Consider the following 21,460-nt stretch of genomic DNA (forward strand, 5'->3'; position numbering starts at 1 on the left):
CTGCATCACTGGGTCAGGGTGACAGTCAAAGGGGAGAATGTGTGACAGGCCGGCTTGAAGCCTGTTGAGCCTACCTGAGGGACTCACTGCCCTCCCAGCTGCAGCTCTGATACATATATGAGACGTGTGCTTGCTCCCTTTGGGGAGAATTGGGGCAATGTCACTTGACACATATTCTGGTTTTTTATGGTGCACTTGCCCCCTTCCGCTCCCCATGCACTCTGCAATTGGCTGGTGCTGGCTGACAGATGCTCCAGCCTCCTAGCCTGGGCCTCGGCCACCGTGACCTCTTGCCCCGTATTCATCCCGCCTTCCAGCTGGTTGGACTGTCGCCATCCGCCAAGCTCATCCTTCCAGCCTCCAATTCTTTGTGTTTGCTGTCCCTGCAGCGTCGCCCCAGGCGTCAGCTCCTCTGGGAGCCCTTCTTTGCCGAGCTCTTTGTCCTGGTGGCCAGATCACATGGGGCCGACCTTTACTTTCACCTGTGGACCCCATTATCTTAGAGGGAGATGGTGCCAGAGGCTCTGTGCTGCAGCGTTCCCCTAGGAGATGAGCATGCCTAGGGCATGAGTGGGGTGCATCCTACCTGTGGCCCCAGTGCCCTGTCCAGCGCGTGGAAGGCTCCTGTCCCCTGAGCCAACCTGCAATTCAGCTTGTCCTCTGTGATTTACAGCCATGGCTAAGAGTTGGAGAAATACTTTGCATTGTTCTAGATCATGTTAGACAGAATTTCAAAATGTGTATTTCATGGGTAGTAGTTCTGTTACCCCAGCATATGCACAGCAGCTCCCCAGGTATCTGCTGTAGGTGAGCTACGGGAGAGACCGTCCTGGTTTCTTTTTTGAGTCCCACACAATGGCTCGTGGCCCTGGGAGCCCAAGCAAGTCACTTAACAGCTTAGAGCCTCAGTTTCCTCACGTGTTGATTGTATTGTCACAAGAATTATATTTGCTTGTGTATATTAAAATGCTATATTCATGCTCATGATTTTATTAACATCAGGGCTCATTTTTTTTTTCTTTCTGATTTATCTTTATTTTAAGACTGGGCAAGAACCATGTTACCAGAATTATCTGTGGGTGTAAGTAATGTCCCCTTCAGCCAGGACTTAATTTTGGCCAAGAGCCTTGTCTTATTCTGGTGGAGAACGGCATTATTCAGAGCCGAACTGTACAGGACTGCGTTCTCGGTAGCACGCGCTGCAGATGGCGTTAACGCTAATGACTTACTATCTTTATATCACAAGTGGGTGATTTATGGTTAACACCAGACCCATAACTTTTCATTTCCTGATGGACGTATCAGAAGCTTCATTCGTAATGGCCTGTTAGATTTAGTAAGTGTAAAAAGACTGAAGTGGAGGCCATCTCTGTCCCCGAGCTGGTCATGGAGGTCTGGAGCAGCCCAGCCCGGCGTGCCGTGAGGGGTGGCTCAGTGACTTCTCTCTGCAGTGGCGACCTGTGTCTGGCTCCAGCCTGACAGTGCCCAGCATGGAGCCAGGTGCTCGGTAGGATTTGCTCACCAAGACCTGGGTTACTCCCCAACCTGCACACTTTATGCCCCAGACCTTTGGGTTTATGAGGGATTGTTGGGAAGATTGTTAAATGCAACTTCCTGGCCCCACCCACCTCTCCTGCATCAGGGACATTAGCGTGAGCCTCAGAAGGCCTGTGAGTTACGGGGTGGTGGGGTGCAGTCGGGGGGTGGGGGCAGCGTTATGCACCCAGGAGTTTGAAACCACTGCTCCAGCTTTGTGGGAGGCGTCTCCATCGGTGACAGTCACGTGGCAGACCCCCAAGAGGGGTCCATGTCCTTATCCCTGGGTCCTGCGATGATGTGACATTGCAAGGTAGAGGCCTGTGTGAGGTGAGTGAGACTGAGGATTTTGACATGAGGAGAGTATCCTGGATTATCTGGGTGGACCCAATGCCATTGTATGAAATGCCTCCTTAACAGAGGAGCCTTCCCCAGCTGCAGTCGGTCCGATGACTTGTGACTTAACAATGGGCAGAGAGGTGCATGCCTGCTGCTGGCTTTGCAGGTGGAGGAAGGGAGCACGAGCCAAGAGATACGGGCGCCTGGTATAAGCTGGAGAAGGCGCAGCATCCGATTCTCCCATGGACCTCCGGAACAGATGCAGCCCTGCAACGCTTTCATCCCAGCGAGACCTGTCTCTTCCTCATCACTTCATGCTTTCCCTCCAGCATATGCCCCCTTCCCACCCTCCTGGCCATTGGTCCCGCCCCTGCCCACGCCAGATTCCCATCTGCAGGAACTCCCAGTTACCGATCCCCCTAACAAAGTGCATTTGGAGCGATGCTGGTCCCATCAACTCAGCCTCAGATTTGCCACATTTTTTCTAAACTGAAGTGGCAGCTGCAAGCTGTGTCTGGTGTGTGTGTTTGGGGGGGGAGGGGTAGGCGCAGGCTGTGGCTACACTGAGCAGAGGCGCCAAGAACGGCTTCGCAGAAGGAGCTGATGCTCTCCTTCCCCTGCACGCGTGGTCTTCAACCCTCCAAACACTTCCTGTTATTGAAATCTGGATCCTTTGATTTTTTTTTTCCTTTTAAACAGAAGACTTGACTTTGTGCAGTGTCTGTGGCCAGCTAGAGGTGTTTTCTTTTGCCGAGTGGCGGGTGGGTGATGGGACTCGTGTGGGTACCAGGGAATGGACGTCAGTGAGGCCTGCTTGCTGGGCTCAGTCCAGATACTTCTGATGGGGAGCAAATAGATTAAATCCAGAACTTTTGTGTGGCTGTTTACCATTTGCAGAATGCTTCCATATGAATATTCTTTTTTAGTCCTTTAAGGAGAGTGGTTGGAGCACGGGCTTGCAAGGGGGCTGGGGGACTTGGGTCACATGCTATCCCTGCCTGCCTCTTGCCGGTAAGTTACCTAACCACACCACTCTCAGTTTTTCCTCTGACTGGGCAGCTTAAACAACAGAAATTTATACTCTCACAGTTCTGGAGGCTGCAAGTCACATTCTGAGGTCCTAGGGGATAGGATGTCAACCTGTGAATTTGGGGAGACACAACTCAGCCCATAGCCCATGGGAAGGATAATGAGGTTGTAAGGGGTTCATTTAAATAGTGATGTATTTAAGTGCTTAGCACGCTCAAGAGATGGTAGCCAGCACTGGCTTTGGGAAACGAAAAGGAACTTTGCTTTGTGCCGCTTATCGGTCGGGTCTAGCTGCTCGCTAGACATTAACTCAATGTGCACAGCAGTCACTCTCTGTGCTGCGTTTCTCCAAGTGTGGACCCTAACCACACACTCAGCTTTTGGAGTCAGAAGCTGCTGGACTGGCGCCTGGGAATTGGCATTCTAACTAGGACTCCAAGCACACAGAGTGCAGTTTGAGAACCACTGCTCGGCCTGGTTGATCCGCGTCCGCAGCGCACTCCCCTGCACGCCCCTCTCGTCTGCCGTCTCTTATCTCCATCCATTCTTCACCCCTGTCCCATGGACCGTCACTTCCCTGGTCGGTTCCATTTCCATCTCATGCCTCCCATCTCTTCTCCTCCCAGCTGTAGGAGTGGCTTCTCTAAGACACATGGCCACACTGCCCTCCTACACGCTTCTGGGATTTGCCCCTAGTCTGCAGAGAGCAGCTCACATTCGGGGGACTGTCCGCGCTCCTGCCCACCTCTCCTGCCACGCCAGGTACCCCTGGCCCCAGCCTTCGAGAGTCCGTCCCTCCTGCCTCCTCGGCTCTGCATGTGCCCTTCCTGCCCCCGAGGACCCTGCCCCGGCCCACCTCCCGCGTTTCCTCCCGCCTGAGTTTTCAAGCACAGGGCTGGACCCTCCGTCATGTCCTTGGTGTCACTGAGCACCATTTCCGAACCCAGGAGACCCTTGGGAAATCTTTGTTGACCGAGAGGATGCAAGAACTGATTTTTGCGGGTAGGAAACGAACTCCCAGTCACATTTTCAAGGCTATTTCATTGCCAGTGGCAAAGCTGAGAGGGATATCCCGCCTTTTTAGGGGTATTCCTCAGGCCAGGCTATGCGTGGGAGCTGAGACCATTTGCTCTTCACTGAACGTGCCCAGACTTTTGTGAGTTCACATGTTTTGTACCATTTTCTGTCTCCTCCTTTGTTCAAGGCTCTATTATCTCCAGCTGCTCTTTCCTCCCTTCTGATGTGGTGTTTCTGTTCTTCTGTGGACTTGGAAATAAATAAGCTGCCATCGATTGCTCAACCACACCAGCCACACCATGGTGGCTCCTGGCTGAGCTTGCCACCGTTCTGGCAGGGCTTGACAAGGGAGACGTGTGTCACCTGTTGTCCTCTCCTGAGGGAGCACCATGTCACTTGTCATTTCATAAGAGAGCTCCATGTTACCTATTTTCATTTCACTAGGGAGGCCTTTGTCACCTGTTGTCATTTCACCAGTGACACCTGTTGTCATCTCAGGAGGTAGCCCTGTGACACATGTTGTCATCTCAGCTCTGACACCTGTTGTCATTTCACACCCTTGGACTCCTGACTGCGCTGTAACCCGCTGCACACCTGGGCCGCCAGCAGTGCATGCTCCACTCCAGACGGGTCCAAGGTCGGGCTAAGCTGTCCTCATTAACTGCTCTGCAGGGGAGCAGCTGGGGGACCGGGTGGGGGTGGGCAGCTCTGCCCGCCCTGCCATACCCCTGCAGCTGCACTTTTTATTGAGGGTCTGGGTAAGGTTTCATTTTAAAATCTTTAGCCATGATGTCTGAAAACACTAACCTAGACAACCTCTAAGACCCTTCCAGCACTAACCTTCTTTGGCTTGTAAAACAAATCCCTTTACAACTGTAGATGTATTTACTACAGGTCATTAAGTCAGGTGTGCCTGTCCCAGCTGTCCCTAAGAGCTTTCCTGGCCACCCAGAAAACACAGGTGAGCATGGCTGAGAGGGAGGGCAGCTTGGTAGGTGGGGCTGTCTTGCTTTGAGTGTCCACAGTGTTCCCCGCTGGTCACTTTGCAGAGTGAGGTGGCAGGCGGGCAGCTTCTGGACTTGCTCCAGGCCACTGGCCGAGCCTTGGGCAGCTTCTGTCCCCTCCCAGTAACCTGGTGGATATACGCCTGGGGACTAAGCTTTAGGGAGATGACCACAGCTTTGGGGAGCAAGGTGACGTGTGGGGGTCCCCTCCGAAGCTGGTGATGGACGGCAGGTGCTGGAGGCTGAGGCTCTGTGGGGTTCCATCAGCAGTCAGCATGGGGGGGGGCGCGCAGAGACACTAGCCCTGTTGACTGTTGACTAACTCTGAGATAAATTGCAGCCTGCCAGTGAGATATAATGAGCTTTCTAAAAAGTGTTTTAAGTCCGAATAACAAAGCCTGTTGAGCGAAAGTTCACGTGTCCAGAAGACCGGACTGCAGGTCTCTCCTTGCGGCCGTGGCACAAGAACAGAGTACAAACTGCTGCTGCCAGTGTCATGGCAGGATAGGCATTTAGAAAGTTTCTCCCCCTCTTTGACCGAGTATTCGTTGAAAGGAGTGCTGCGGAAACTGTAACCAAGGGAGGCATTATGCTTCCAGAAGAATCTCAAGGAAAAGTATTGCAAGCAACAGTAATAGCTGTTGGATCCGGCTCTAAAGGAAAGGGCGGAGAGATTCAACCAGTTAGCGTGAAAGTTGGATGGAGATAAAGTTCTTCTTCCAGAATATGGAGGCACCAAAGTCGTTATAGATGACAAGGATTATTTCTTATTTAGAGATGGTGACATTCTTGGAAAGTATGTGACTGAAATAAATCACTATTGACATAGCATCACGTGAAGCTGCCCATTGCACTTAAGTTCTGAAATCTCATCATGTAAATAATTCCATGTCTCTTTTGTAATAAACTAATGATATCCAAAGTAATGACATCCAGTGTCTCTTAAAATTTAGTTCCACTGTACTGATATAAACATTTCCAAATAAAAATATACAAATAAGTGGTTAATTTTTATTTCGTTGTTTTTTTTGTTTGTTTTTAAGCCTGTTGAACTCCAAGTTCAGTTCTGAGTGTTGATTTGCCCCCAAGGTGCATGGAGACAGGCTGTGGCACGGGGGGTTTTCTTGTCATGCGATTAGCGTGAAGCCTGGAGTGCATCCCACCCTGTGGGCCCCTCTCACCCAGGTGGACATGGGAGCAGGACGGTGGCCCTGGGAGTGAGCAGAATCCCTTGTTGTGTGGTGGCTCCTTATCTCATATCTCCTCCCTTCCTGCTTCTGAGGAGGATGGCGAGGGCGGCTCCAGGGGAAGTGACTTGCTGGAGGTCACAGAGTTACAGAGGCCGTGCTGGGGGCTGGGGCCAGCGTCGTCATCTCACTGCTTTCTTCTTCCTTCTTCTTTTCTGATCTCCTGAGAATTTACCATCTCCTTCCACTTAAGGCTTCATGACAGGAGCGTGAAGTTCATCATGTTGTCTGACCTTTGTTTAAATGCATATTGAGGTCCCATCTGCCTGATAGGTTTCTGTTTTCTCTGCAGTGCCCTCCTCCCCTCCAGCCACTGCCCCACCCCCACCACCCTGAGGTCCCTGTGTGGTCCCTCCAGCCTTCTTTGGGCAGCATCTGCCGGGGTGGGCGTGGTGGGGGCAGAGGTGCAGTGGTGGCCCCCGTACTCCCTAGCCAGGCTGCGGAATGTGAAGGAACCATTATCCTGACACTTGCTCACCACTGGGGAGACTTTATTCAGAATGACTCCAGGAGGGGTCAACACTTATAACAGGACATGGCTAAGTGGGAATTCACAACCAAGGAGCAGGACGAGGGGTCAGTGGGTGGGAAATGAGGGTTGGGGGTGGTGTTGCTAAACCTCCTAACAGGACTGTTGTTAGACACAGGTCTAGGAATCTGCATCAAAGGTGGGGGATGAGGTATCCAGGTGATCAGATATCCAGGGTCGGGGAATCTCACTAAACTGACTGGGCTGGGCCAGCTGCAGCCAGGAGGGAGGTCAAGGTCAAGGTCTCTTGGTGAGGAGGGGGAAGGAGGGAGGAAGGAGGACCGAGCGAGAGGTAACTGGCGTGTTGGGTGTGGAGGTCCCTGTATGGGCGGGGCCAGGCTGGGCTTGGACTTGAGTTAGCTTTTTGGGCGTTGTGGATGTGGACAAAGATACTTCTCTTTTTGAAGTTCATTCGTTCCCTACCATAAAGCAGTGTTTTCACCATAGACACTTGCGCTGTAGGGAGGAGCATAAATCGGGGTCGCAATTCATTGTAGACACTTGTGCCTGTGCTCGGGGACTGGTTTGGTGGTTCTGCTTCTGACTCCTGCTCACTGTGGACCCTCTGGGGGAAATTTGGCCAGTGCTGGAGGTCAGGGGGCCAGCATGTTGGTCTCAGTAGCCTCCTGCCTTCAGTTCAGGCAGCGGGAAGCCATTCACTCCAGGGAGGGGGGCTAGCTGCAGCCTCCCAGGCAGCCCCCCGCCCCCCCCACTGATGGCCACGCACAGGGGCACCGCCCAGGATGAGCCCCCCGAGGCCCTACATCTTGTCATCTCAAGGAGGCAGGTGTTTTCTACCCTCCACCCCAAACCTCCTCCTGTAAACTGGAATTCCTTTGCACTCGCGAAGCTAATGTACTCAATCGTGCCCATTTTGCTTTGGAACTTGACTTAATTTTTGAAGAAATTATTTATTTTTTTGACGCAAAAATTCTGCGTCATTTTGGTAAGATTAGAAAACACAGAAACGCATAGAAGAAAAAACCACCCCAAAACCACCCCGCCCCCCACATTCTGTTGTGTACCCCTTGAGACTCATTTCTCTCTACACAAAGGTATCCATGAAGTCTGCAAACATAGGCAGATAAACACAACGCCATCAAGAATACCTTCATTCTGCAAAGGAATGAAAGAATGTCCTCTATATCCAGACTTTGTAGATGTCCCATAGACACAGGTAATAGAAATGTGTATGTTTAGCAAAAATACGATCATATTTTCATTTTATTTTGATTGCTTGTCCTATAAAGACCTGTAAACATGACAGACCCAGGCAAAGCCCGACCTCTCCTTCTCTCTGCTCTCCCCTTCCCCAGGGAGCCCCTCTACCGAGGGAGTAGGGATTACGTCCATGCATGTTTTGTGTTCTTACCACACCTGTGCTAGCCTGAAACGAAACATGAGGTTTTATGTGTTAGAAGGACTCACAAATTGTAATTATACTTACTATTCACATCATTTTGTAGTTTGACAGCTTGTTCAACATTGTTTTTGAGCTTAATCATGTTGATGCATAGATGTGGTTTGTGGTCCTCTTTTTTTCTCTCTTTTGTTAAGTGCTGTATAGAGTTCCATTGTCTCAATAAGCCACCGTTTCCCCGTTTCCTGAGTCATTTCCATTTTCTCAGCATTACAAGAATGCTGTCCTGAACACTGGATTCTCCTTGGGCACCTGGAAGGCAGCCTCGGAGATGGTGCCCGTGATCCCTGCATCCTGGTGTCTGCACCCTTGGCTAATGCCCTCCCTTGGGTGTGGACTGGGATTATTGACTTGCTTCTAACCAATAGAAAACAGCAGAAGGATGGGATATCATTTCTAACATTAAATTATGAGAAGACTGTAGCTTCCATCCTGGGTGTTCTCTCTTGCTCTCTCTTGGGTCACTTGTCCTGGAGGAAGCCAGCTGCCATGTGGTGAGGCAGCCCTGTGGGAAGGCTGCCAACAACCCCGTGAGTGAGCTTGGAAGCAGAGCTCCACACCCCTACCCCAGCCGAGCCTTCACATGAGACCGCAGCCCTGGACAGCAGCCCAACAGGAATCTCATGAGAGACCTTGAATCAGAGGCACCTAACTGCGCTGCACCCAGATTCCTGACCGAAAGAACCTGTGAGATAATAATGTATGTTGTTTTACACTGCTAAGTTTTGGGGGATAATTTGTTACACTACAATAGATAAGCAATACACGCACCCATTGGGAGTTCCCACAGGTATCTAGAACATCTAGCAGGCTCATGTATGCCGTTACTGTTGGTTACGAAATTGATCGCCAAGGTTTTGTGGCTGTTGATTCTTCCCTCTACAAAGATAAGGACAGTACTTTCCCCTTCCACACCTCTCCGCACTTGTACTGTCAGATGTTACCATTATAACCCATTTAGCTGATGAGTGTAAAATAGTGTCTCAGGGTTGTTTTAATTTGTACTCTCCCGAATTCTAGCGAGGTTGAACATCTTTTCAATGTCTTCATTGTCTTTTGTGGTTTCCTCCACTATGAATTGCAAGTTTGTTTCCTTTGCCCAATTTCTTTTTGGATATTATCTATAGATTTTTTTATTTATAGTTTTTTTTTTAATATTCTGGAGACGAATCCTTTGTCAGCAGTAGTATTTTACAGTTTGTTTTTTAAAGTTAACAGCAGATTGAGACTGTTTTTCTATGCCAATGTGTACATAATTTTACTGACATTCTGTTGTAATGATACATATATGTATATATTAATGTATATTATATAATATATAGTATTATATTATTTATATGTAATTATACATATCATTTATTTAGCTGGCCCTGTAGGTTGTTTGCAGTTTTGCATGAGTAGGAGCATGGCTATGTATACGTCAGCTAAGTTATGTCTGGTAACAAATGATCCCCCCCAAATCTTCACAGTTTTCAACAACATAGGTTTCTTTCTCTCTCAAGTTACACAACCATCAACTGTTGGCTGTGGCCCTGCTCTGTGCCCTTGTTTTTCTGGGACCCAGGCTGACAGTGGCCCTATGTGAGAGACTGACTGTCTCTTGGCAGAGAGAAAAAAGATGGTGGCACAGAATGATGTTTCTTCACGCTTCTGCTCAGAAGTGGAAACTGACGTGCATCACTGTCAATTCTCCTTACATTTCATTGGCTAAAGCAAACCACATGGCCAGGCTGACGTTAGTCAGGTGGGAAGTGTAATCCCCCCATGGGGACGGACAGTATTTTGAGCAATACGGTTTGCCACATGCTGTGATGAACATTCTATACTCCCTGCTCCCCCAGTTTGTATGATTTTTACCTTGGGATAAATTCTTAGAAGTAGAATTGCTGCTAGGTTAGGAATATGCACATTTGTCAAGCTTTTGGTGTTTGTTATGATAGCGAGGTTTTAACTGTTACGCATGTCTGCTGCGAAATTATAAGAAATTATTAGTCCCGATGACCATTTCTGAAGGAAAAAATACTTTATATGGGAATACTTCCCGGCACCAACCCCCCATGACTGTAACGACTTGTCTAGCTTGATCTTTTCAAATTGCTTTTATACTCTATTTGCTTCTCACAGCTGCCTTGTCGGGTTTGATGTTGCAGGTGTTTGGTCACTGTTTTACAGATGAGATACCTGAGGCTCAGAGAGGTTGAGAAGTTTGCTCAGGGCTGCACATCTGGGAATGAGGAGAGGCTCTGGCTCCTGGGCCTTCGGGCCCTTCTGGCCTCTGGAAGCTGGACTGAAACCTCTCTCGTGCAGCATTTCCAGTTGTGCCAAGTGCTGGGTGTGCAGTCCTCTGGGAGGCACCAGGCCCTGGGTTCAGGAAGGCCCCGTCCGAGGATGGGCCGGCCACTGCCGCAGTGGCTTAATCTGTATTAAGGTCTCGCTGATCATCTTTGGACTGAGGGAGGGGATTTACTATTTTTAGGAAAAGTGAAGGGAACATTGTTAATCCTGTTAGTCAGCAGAACTGAAGAGATGTGATTGTCTATTGAGGAGGGTGACTGTTTCTTAAGAAATAGTCTCAGGGTTGCATTTTAGCCCAAGGAGACTGGTTTGAGTGATGTCCGTTTAAGGTCTAAAATCTATGTGGACCTCACCGTGGGTCACGTTAAAGCACAAGATTCCTTCTTCAGTCCCTCATGGGACTTCAAGTGTGTGGTCGGCCTCTAGACCAGAGGAGAATCGGAGCTAGGAATTGTCCCATGTGCTTTTTATTTCTTTGCGATTGAAGTGACGTGCTGTCATCTTTGAGTCAGGGCATTCATTTTCTCTGAGCCTGCAGTTTACTCACCTGTGAAAAGTAAAATTGTTCCTTGCCTACTTTATGTGGATGCTGTGAGCAGCTGGTGAGATTTCACAGAAGTGTGGTGGGAACTGTACATGCGTATACTGTGAGTGGATACCTCTCCTGCCCCGGATGGCTAGAATCAAAAAGGTGGACCAAGATGTTAGTGAAAGGTGGAGAAATTACAACTCTCATGCATTGTTGGGGGAATATAAAATGGTGCAGCCACTGTGGAAAAACAATCTGGCAATTCCTTAAACACTTAAACATAGAATTACAATACGACCCAGCAAGTCCATTGCCAGGTATATACCCCAAAAGAACAGAAAACATGTCCTCACAAATGTTCATGGCAGCATTATGCATAATAGGCAAAAGTGGAAACAACTCAAGTGTCCATCAACTGATAAATGGATAAACAAAATGTGGTACATCCATGCAGTGGAATATTATTCATTCATAAAAAGGTATGAAGTACTGACACAGGCTACCACATGGATAAATCTTGAAGACATTATGCTGAGGGAAAGAAGCCAGTCACAAAAGGCCACGTATTGTGATTTGTTTATATGAAATGGCCAGAATAGGCAAATCTACAGAGAAAGCAGACCAGTGGTTGCCAGGGATGGAGGTGAGGAGGAATGGGGAGTGACTGCTAAAGGGTGTGGGGGTAATGAAAACATTCTGAATTAGATAGTGGTGATGGTTGTACAACCTGGTGAATATTCTAGAAATCCCTGAATTGTATACTTTAAAAACAAAACAAAGGAAGTATTAGTGGACAGTATTTTGACAAATTATTGGGAGGCAACAGAAGGGAACAGTGTCAATTTTGGAATCAGGAGACGGGTCTGGATATTAGCTGTGTGTTTTTAAAAATAGATTGCTTAATCTTTTTGAGCCTCAGTCTTTCTATCTGTTAAGTGGGGCAGATTCCCACTTTGTAGGGTTGGAGTGCAGACTCAGTAAAGTGATGTTTGTATTGCTTGGTACTAGCATGCACTCACGGAGTGGTGGCTGTGATTGTTTGGCCGTCTTCTCTGCATCCAGCTCAGTGTGGCAGTGGTGCTAACGTGGTCATGTTGCCTGTGTTACTTAATAACAGCAAGGAGACAGGCTAATGTTTGCTGAGTACTTACTGCATGCCAGCTGCTGGTATCTAACTGCTTTACTTGCACCGTCTCTTTAGTTCTCAAAGCAACCCTATGGCACACTGAAATAGCTTGCGATAGACTAAGGATGTGTCTTCAGGGAGACCCCGGGGCGGGGGGCAGTGAGTACGGCCCAAAGGGAACAAGATGTCATGAGTGGGGCATCTGAAGCTGGGTGATGGGCACCCATCATTCATCATACTGGTCTCTCTGTTTTGTATATGTTGGAAGGTTATTTTTATAATGAAAAGTTTAAAAATCAACAACACTATAAGGTAGGTGCTATTACCTGTGTTTTCAGAAGGGGAAATAAAGCTATGGAGCGTGTAAGGTTATAGGGCAAGACTCATAGATAGCTATTTACCCTCTTACGAGGGGGGCGCTTAGCAACCAGAGTGGCGAAACAGGTCCCCAGGCCTGTGGGCCCTTTGGGGTTACTGAAAACCAGAGCCATAGAGAGCCTGGCGCTTCTGCGTCACCCCACCATGGCTGGTGTGCTCCCTTCTTTCCCTGCCCCAAGAGATGCAGGCCTCACAGGTGGGAGAATAAAGGCTGGGGATTGAAGCGGGAAGACCTTTTCCTTCTGTTCCTAAACGCAGGGCGTTCTTGGATAATCCGTGATGTTGGGATGAAATTGTTTCCCTCTATTATGTTGACCTGGTAAAACCTGTGGGCGTGTGACATCACTCTGTTGCTCATATTGGGACCTTTCAAAGACTGGGGACTCAAATGCAGGTGTATGTGTGTGTGTATGTGTGTGCACATGTGTGTACGTGTGTGTATGTGTGTATGCACGTATGTGTACGTGTGTACATGTGTGTATGCGTGTGCACGTGTGTGTACACGTGTGCACATTTGTGTGTACGTGTGTGTACATGTGTGTACGTGCCTGCACTGCTCTCTCCCCTGCCACCTGACTCCCCTCGACAGCAGAAGTAAGACATAGACCTGACTGTGAAATGTCCCCCTCTGTCCAGCTCTGTGGCTTTGGAGAAGTGCTTTCACCTCTGAGCCCAGTCTCCTTGCTTGAACAGGAAGATGTTACTGCTTCCTGTAGGGATTAGCGGAGCTCCTCAGTGGGTCTGCAGGCTGCTCTGACCACCAAAGGCTCTGACACCTATTGTATCATCAGGACAGTTGCTAAAAGCTGCACCCCAATCTTGATAAGGATAAGGTTTTCCAGGGTTTGGCAGAGAAACATTCTATTAGTGTGCCTTTAATGTTGGATAACACACAATGTCACTTGCAATAGTGGAGGAGGTGACTTTGAGGGGCCACCTGTAAGTGGGTACAGGAACGCCCCCGGGGCATTGGCACCCCATTTGTCCCACAGACATGCAGTTTCAGAGGGGACTGAATTTGCGGGCCACACAGTCTGTAAATGGCAGAGCTGGGCTCCGACACCAAGCTTGTTGCTGCCAAAGCTTTGCTTCAATGCTCTCACTTCAGATGCCGGGGAGTCTCCTTTGGCACTTAGTCTGATCTTGAAGGACACTCGAGAAGGACCCGCTGTCTGCAGGGTCCTGCCTCCCCAGCCAGCAATGCCCAGAGCCCCTTGGCCTCCCTTCTACATGTACCTACGTCCCTGTCCTGTTCACTTTCCTCTGGGTAAGAAAGAGCTTTTGCAAGCCTGACAATTTCATTAAATTAACCCACACACTCCTTTTCTCTGGGCTAAATCATCTCCCCTCTCCCCCAAACATCTGTTAGAAATTCTAGGTACTGTATTGGATATGTAATAAATTCTGAATAAATTTCATTTGACGGTCCACTAAGCTAAGCTCCATATAATGGACCTAGAGGCCAATTTTCAGCGGAGTTATGCTTTAAATTGTCTGTCCAGGGAAATTTTTCTTAAGGCCTAGGTTACCTACCCCAAGGGTCTAGATTTAGAATGGAAATTGTGGCAGACTTAACTACAGGTGTACAGGTGCTTTCGGGCTTTCTCTGCTGTGACTGGGGTCTTTAAGCAGAAACTCTGTCCTAGATGCATGGAAGCTGCCAAAAGACTTTGAAAACCTAAGTGGGAGCTGTTGGCGTTTATAAAATAGGGAAGTGATTCATGGCTGCTGAGGCTGTGTTGTAAGACTGCTCGAGGAAGGTGGGAGAGGCAGATAGAGCAGAGGCTGGCGCGGACCCAGCCCTTCCTGAGAGATGGGACTGCCTTACAGGCAACACCAGGGGTTGCCCTGGGGAAGACTCAAGTATTTTGGAAAGATCCGGAAGTTTGAAGTTTGAGGGGGTCCTTTGGTTCAAAATTGTGCTGCTTCCTTTAGATGGGGATTTGTAAGAGTTAAGACAGAATTTTCATTGCTGGTGAGTAATCATTAACTCCTCATGGAATGAGCTTGGGGGTGGGGGCCATGTGCTGTCCAACTCCAGGGGGCTCACTGCGTTCTGAGTGCCCCTGGAATGCCGTGGCCCTGCCTCCTGTGTGCGAGGCCAGACAGCTCTGGGTCCTGGGATCTGGTGATGAAGAGCTGAAGTCACTGGTCCCCAGCTTGATGGGGGGGACTTGGTGGGGGGGACGTGGTGGGCAGACATAAATAATAGGGCTCACGGGACAAGCACCCAGAGAGCTCCAGGAGGGACTAATTACCCCAGCCTGGGCGGTACACTTGCCTGGGCATTTTAAGGACACTAGACTTTTGGCATGGCAAGAAATTGAGGTGAGTGCATTCCAGGCATGGGGAAAAACATGTGCTAAGGTGTCTGGGCTGTAAAGAACCAGATGTGTTCAGGCCACGTGTTAAGATCCTTTCTGTGGCTCTCATTCTCTAGTTGAGTTTTGTTTTGTCACCAGGCAAAGAGAAGCACAATCTGTTCCCAGGCTGGGCAGCCACACTCCAGAGGCTGGCCAGGACGTTCCGGCCAGACCTCTGAGGATTCTCTCAGTCTGTGTCCCATGGCCTGAATCCAAGGCTGTAGCATGTAGATGGCCCTTCATGTCTCTCCCACACACCATGCCCCCCGTCCCACTTACGGGCAGGCTAATGCTTAAGCCAGGGAGTGGGTGAGCCACAAAGCAGAAACACGGGCCTTAAGACAGCCAGTTCCCCATCAGGGTCCTGCGTGGGACAGGAGGGAGGAGTTAACTGGGGTCAGGGTTTAGGGTGCTCCTCTTCATTCCTCTTTGCACCCCCTCCCCTCACGTGCCAATCCTGCCAAGGACTGCTCTCCACTAAGGCACCCATTCCAGCACCCCACAGTGTGGCCTGTTCTACCCCCTGAAACACACCACACTCATTAGGTCCAACCTAGGAGTAGTGGCTCTTTTTGGGGGCAAATGAGTGCAGCATGGTGGTAATTTGCACCAGTGTGTGAAGGACTGATGGCTCTGTCTCTCCTCCAGGTGTTTGCACGGTGAGCCAGCCCAGCACCTGCCTGTATACCTCCACATAAGGTACTCTTGCTGCGCCCAGGGTTGTCCTTTCTTTTGCTTCTGACTTGGGAGGTTTCTCTGTCTGTAGCCTTTTCAGAATGAGGAGTGGCTTGAGTTAGGATCTCTGCTGAATGGTTTGCAAACTGCAACTGCCTTTGACTGTAGACCTTGGGTTGAGCGTGGCCACTGCCAGGTCAGAGGGATCCGGCTGAAGCCAACTAATACTAAGGCTTGAAGGCCAGAAACAAAACACATTCTTGCAGGGGGTTTAGGTTGGCCACTGATGGCATATAACATCTGCTGTCCTCCTGTTGAGAGGTTGGGGTGGGGTCAGAGAAGAGAGTAGTGACCAGAGAAGAAAGAGGGTCCCTCTGCAGTCTCCACGTTGCCAGTGCTGGACTGAACGTGGCCCCCGCTCCTCCTCAGCAAGTGATTCCAGCGCAAGCCTCCTCCAACCTGTACATCCAGGAACACCCACGGGTGATGGTGAACGATGGGGCACCAGGTCTTAGAGGTGCAGACCCAGCAGAGTGCAGGGGGCAGAGGGCTGGGTGGTGCATCTGCCCAGAGCCCTGTTGTTGCTTTTTAGCAAGGTTAGTGAGCTGTTGATGACCATGCATGAAGGGTCTCTTATTAAACAGTAAACAAAAACCAAAAAGACGGAACAAACCATGCAGAAGACTGAGTGCTGCGGGAACTCATCAACCCTGCGGCTTTGATCTTGATCTTGGAGGACCTGGAAGATAGAGTCTTTGATGTTCTCGTTCTCTCTCTCTCTCTCTCTCTCTCTCTCTCTCTCTGCTATGAAGGGAATGTTGCTCTTCCAAGCCAAGGATTAATTATGTAGCAGAGCCCAGGTCCCTGGGCAGGCAGCTGCTCCAGGAAGGGGCCCTGGGAGGCTCGTGCCCGGTGCCCCCAGGTGCCTTAGGAATAGCCGAAGGCCCATTCATCCAGGAAGCACGAATGAATGCACATCTGTTAAGCGATGCCTCGAACGGTGTTCCTTAAATTGTACAGTTATTGTCTTTTTGGAATAGCTTCTTGGATGTCACTCTTCAGGGCCCTGAAATGGAGCCCTGTGCAAAGAAATTAAGAAACACTATCAGGGCATCTGCAGCCGCTATTGTACCATCTGGTGGCTCAGAAATATTTTATAATCAAATGAGTAAGACGGGCTTCTCACACACCACACACATGGCTCCCCCTCATCCCTCTCCTCCCTACATGCTCCCGCCCCTTCTCTCTCTCGCTCTCTCCCTCCTCCCGGGAGTGCAGGTACCTGTGCTCTCAGTTTGGGGCACTTATGGGGCTTTCTTCCTTTGTGATGTGGCGATGCTACTGCTCAGTGCTGTTATGTGAATCAAATGAGGTTAATATATGAGTGTGTCTCTCTGTGATGCTACTTACTACTTGTCTTAGATTTAAAAATTGTGTACTTGAACTTTTTCTGAAAATAGGGGTGATACATGCATGTTCACTGTAGCATATTTAGAAAATATGAAGAAATTAGACAACAAATGAATAATCTGTAATACCACCTCCCCCAACGGGGTAACCACGGAGAACATTTGGCCACGTTTGGGAACACTGGGCACACACATGGCCTGTATACCCAAACCACCAGTAGTGAATGTGGACAGTGGGAGTGTAAGTCTGTGGGCATGTCTGCGTGTGCCCTCCGGAGGGGCTGTGTGTATCTGGTGACTGTGTGCAAACGTGTGTGATGCCTTGGGGCCCTGAGACCTCGCATGGTCAGAGAAGTGGCCCACAGCTTCTGGGCAGGGCAGCACGGTGGTTCCATTGGTGCTTTTCTCCCAGAGGAAGTGCAGGGGACATGAAGGGACAGGGCTAGCCTCCCCTGCTGAGTTCCCTCAGCTGTGCTACAGATGAGGTGGTCAGGCCCAGCAGAAGCCAGGCCAGGAAGCTCTGGGACGTGGTGGAGAGATCCTCGTCCTGGGATCGCCAGAAGTGGAAAGGGACAGACCCGACTGGTCAGGACCCGAGAGCCGCATGCCTTGTTAGGACCCGCCTTTGGAGCCTGGGAGGAGGTGCTCCCCCCCCAAATACTAGCTTTATCCCTGGCCCCTACCCCAACTCCACCCCTTGTGGCTGTTTTCCTCTTTGAATCAGGAGACACTTCTGTCTTCTAGAGACAGTTAAATAAAACAAACCTCCAGATACCCTTCCGGGTGTTGGTCTCTTAAGTCAGGAGCCCGTTGGTGGAAATGGTCGGTTGGGAAGTCCCCCCATGGGGATGGGCAATGAATGAGCTGAGAACCGCAGACTCACAGGCCGGAGACGGGAGTGCTCAGTGCCCTCACCATCAAGCAGAACTAAATGTGCTGTATTTTCAACACGTTAGCATAAAAATGAGCACGCGACAGTGTATTACTCCCCTTTTGTTCCCCATGTCTGGTGTAGCCCCCAAATCCCCTGACATGTGCACAGATGCTGGCTCTCCCCCTCCCTCCACCTCTCTCTCCCTCCAATTAGGGTCAGGACCATTCAGACAACATTCCAGTTTGAACATTTTTTCCTCTCTCCCTCTCCACACAACACCCCTCTCCACCCACCCCCACCCGCCCAGACTGGTTTCTAAGGGATTTTTTTGTCTGCGTGTGGAGTGGCGCACACTGTTTTCACCCTCAAAGGAACAGAGTGCTCATAGATAAGCTGGAGTATTGCATTACTGGAATTCACTTTCGGAAGTCTCTAGAACGTTTGCCCCAGGTGCTGGCTGGGGGTGGAAACTGTTTACGAGAGTTCAGTCTGACCTGCTGGCCAACCTCAAGGAGGGGGAATAGGTCTGACCACCTGGGCTCTGGAGTCCCCGCGCTGGGCCCCGATCTTTACGAAACCTTGCTCACACGTTCCTTGGTTTGGTCTTTCAAGTGCTAGCCTAGCCCCCTGAGCCCCAACTCGGTGCCAGGCCCAGCACGTTAGGGGTGGGGTGGAGATGGTCATCCAGGGAAAGCTTCCTCCCGAGCTGGTGGGGTCTTGGATTACAGTGATCTCATGTTAGATATAAACTGTGCCTCCCAATGCCTGATAAAGCTCTTTCCTCCTAAAGTAGAAGAACTCCACTGTGTGGTGAACAGGGCCCCAGTAGGGAGGAAAAGAGGTGGCCACACCTACCACCCCTCGTTTGGAAGTGCCGCCTGCTACCCTGGGGTTTTCCAGGATAGCCACACCTTGCCCTGCCTTCGAGCCTAGGTCATGCACTCTGGGTCCTTCTGCCACCCCGCATCCCCTACAGGTTTGAACGCACCTTGATTATCTCCTCTTTCCACGGCGCTGTGGTGTTTACTCATGTCTGGAGGGGTCTGGGAATTCCCAAGGCCTCCTTCACGTCCATGGGATCCAACTGTGTGCCTGGCACAGAGCACACGATTTCAGCTCCCCCATCCCTTAATTTCTGTGTCCTCATTGATTCAGGCAGGGGCCTGGCTTAGCAAACTGTATTTCAAACATAAGAAAACATAATTATGACAGTGTGGGAGGGGGTACAACAGGAGGACCTAGTACGTGTTTCAGCGGCTCTGCCGTTTCAGAAACCCTAGTCTCCAAGAGAAGGCCGAGCGTCCCGATAAGCCACTCAAGCGCATCTTCCATTCATTATTAGCTGCCTGTTACGAACCTCGCATAGTGCAGGGGTCACACTAGAAGCAAGATCGGCCATGGAGGGAAACGGATCGCTTATCCCTCTTAGTTTGCGTACGGCAAAGCAGAAACCTTGTGTTTCTTTAAGAATACTCTGAATTCTGGCCTTCTCCCAGGAAATCCAGCTCTGCTGGTGTGATGTTACTCAAACCTGTTTGGTCCAGCAGCCTTGCCTTATTTCCAAAAGCCAGCATGCCTGTCAGCAGCTGAACCAAAGAGCTCAGTGAAGGGGTATATGTTAGTTTCAACCAAGTTAAGGAATCTATTTCAGTGTTTATTAACTTTCAGTGAAAGTAGCAATACACTCAAGTCAGGGCATCCTGATTAGTTGTTTCATGTTGCTCCTTTTCCATATTTCTTGCTTATTTACCTTGGTAGTATTGGGGTACTTTCTGGGTTCCAGGAACAATGCTGACCAACGCAGTGCCACGTTTCTGAATTTCTTCCTATTGTTAGCAGGAAGAGATGGAATCTGAGTCTTAAAAAAGACATTTTATCACTGTTTTTCTCTACTGTAAAAGCAGTACATACTCATTAGAATGTCTTGAAAATACTAAATGGTAAAAGGAACTAGGAAAATAATGATATCTTGTCACACCTTCCCAGGTAACCACTGTTATATTTGTTTCCAGAAAAAGCACTCGCCTAGTACCATCAGCCCTTAAGTAGTAAGTTGCTTAATTGAAAAAGGTTATTAAAGAGGGGATCATGAAAATGGTACAGACATACCTTGAGCACTTTATTTTAATACAGAGCATTTCATTTTAACATAAAACATGCATTTATTCCCCCGTCTCCTGATTTAGGGCCAATGACTTTCTTGGATTATGGGTGCACTGGATGATATTCACATTATCTTTTTTGTGTTATTCTTTAATGCATTGTCTGTGATTCTCAGTTTCTGTTTCTATCAAGTGAAGTAGGAGCTGAGTTCCCAATATGCATAGATTTTCATACACTCCTAATATTACACAACTATTTTGTCCATGCCTAATTTTACAGTTATCTTCCTCAAACATTCAACTCTCGTTTGATGAAAGCAATTCCTTTTTAACTCCTATTCCAGTGGTTTATATAAAATTTAATTCAGCTATGTACTTACATAAGTACAACTGGTATAAGCAGGTTTGAGGAAAAACAGCAGAGTCTTGGTGAGCTCGGAGAACCCCTCCCACCCCCGAGGGTCCCGCAGGCCTCACAGAGGTGGCTGAGTGCGTCCCACGGTCCAGGGGTGGTTCAGGGCAGGCAGTTAAAAAACTCTGTTGTTTTTTTCTGGTCTTTTGTCTATCTGTGTTCATTTTTATATACAGAACATTTTGTGTGATATCCCTTTCTACGTGGAGAAGTCTCATAATGGTACCAGTTCAAGGCTGAAGTTTTAAAATGTAAACATGCAATAGCTAACATCATACTTCGTGGTGAAAGACTGAAAGCTTTCTCTTGAACATCAGGAATGAGACAAAGACATCCACCATTGCCGCTTCTGTTCAATATTGTACTGGAGGTTCTAGCCACAGCAGTCAGGCAAGAAAAAAACAGAAGGCATCTGGGAGGTAAGAAGTAAACTGTCGATGAGATGATTTTGTATATAGAAAAATCCTAAGGAATCCACTAAAAAAAACCTAGCAGAGCTTATAAACAAGTTCAGCAAGGTTGTGGAATATAAGACCAACATAGAAAAATAATTGCATTTTTATACACTTGCAGTGAGCAATCTGAAAGTTAAATTAAGAAAATAATTCCACTTACAATAGCATCAGAAAGAATAGAATGCTTAGGAGTAAATTAAAAAAAAAAAAAAGAAGTGCAAGATTTATACTCTGAAAACCACAAAATATTTTGAAAGAAATTAAAGACCCAAGTCCATGGAAAGGCATCCGATGTTCATGAATTGGAAAGGTTCATGGATTGGAAAGGTTAATATTGTTAAGATGGCATCGATCCCAAATTAATCTACAGATTCAATCCAACACCCTATGAAAATTTCAACTGCATTCTTTGCAGAAATTGACAAGCTGATTTCAAAATTCGTATGAAACTCAAGGGACCCAGAATAGCCATAACAGTCTTGAAAAAGAAGAACTGAGTAAGAGGGCTCACACTTCCTGATTTCAAAACTTATTACAGAGCAACAGTCATCGAGACTGTGTCATACTGGACTAAGGATCCACATACAGATCAATGGGATAGAACTGGACGTCCAGAAATAATCCCTCACATTTACAGTCAGTTGATTTTCAAAGGTAGCAAATAATTCAATAGAGCAAGAATAATTTTTTTCAGCAAATGTTGCTAGTACAACTGACTAGC

The 21,460-nt window shown here is 48.6% G+C and overlaps 1 protein-coding gene and 1 pseudogene across 6 annotated transcripts in view; both read left to right on the plus strand.

The window, feature by feature from the left end:
* The window catches only part of HPCAL1 (hippocalcin like 1), an 89,640-nt gene that overhangs the window by 18,536 nt on the left and 49,644 nt on the right, over nucleotides 1-21,460 (plus strand). For 2 of the 6 annotated variants that reach the window (XM_074331685.1, XM_019748668.2), the window contains exon 2: nucleotides 15,461-15,511. The exons of the other annotated variants lie outside the window; for them this stretch is intronic. The gene's annotated coding sequence lies outside the window, so the exon portion shown is untranslated. The remainder of the gene's footprint in view (nucleotides 1-15,460; nucleotides 15,512-21,460) is intronic. 6 annotated transcript variants of the gene reach the window in all.
* Nucleotides 1,736-5,944, plus strand: LOC141571501 (10 kDa heat shock protein, mitochondrial pseudogene; annotated as a pseudogene).

The sequence above is a fragment of the Rhinolophus sinicus genome, linkage group LG05, assembly GCF_036562045.2.
Source record: "Rhinolophus sinicus isolate RSC01 linkage group LG05, ASM3656204v1, whole genome shotgun sequence".
Classification (NCBI taxonomy): domain Eukaryota; kingdom Metazoa; phylum Chordata; class Mammalia; order Chiroptera; family Rhinolophidae; genus Rhinolophus; species Rhinolophus sinicus.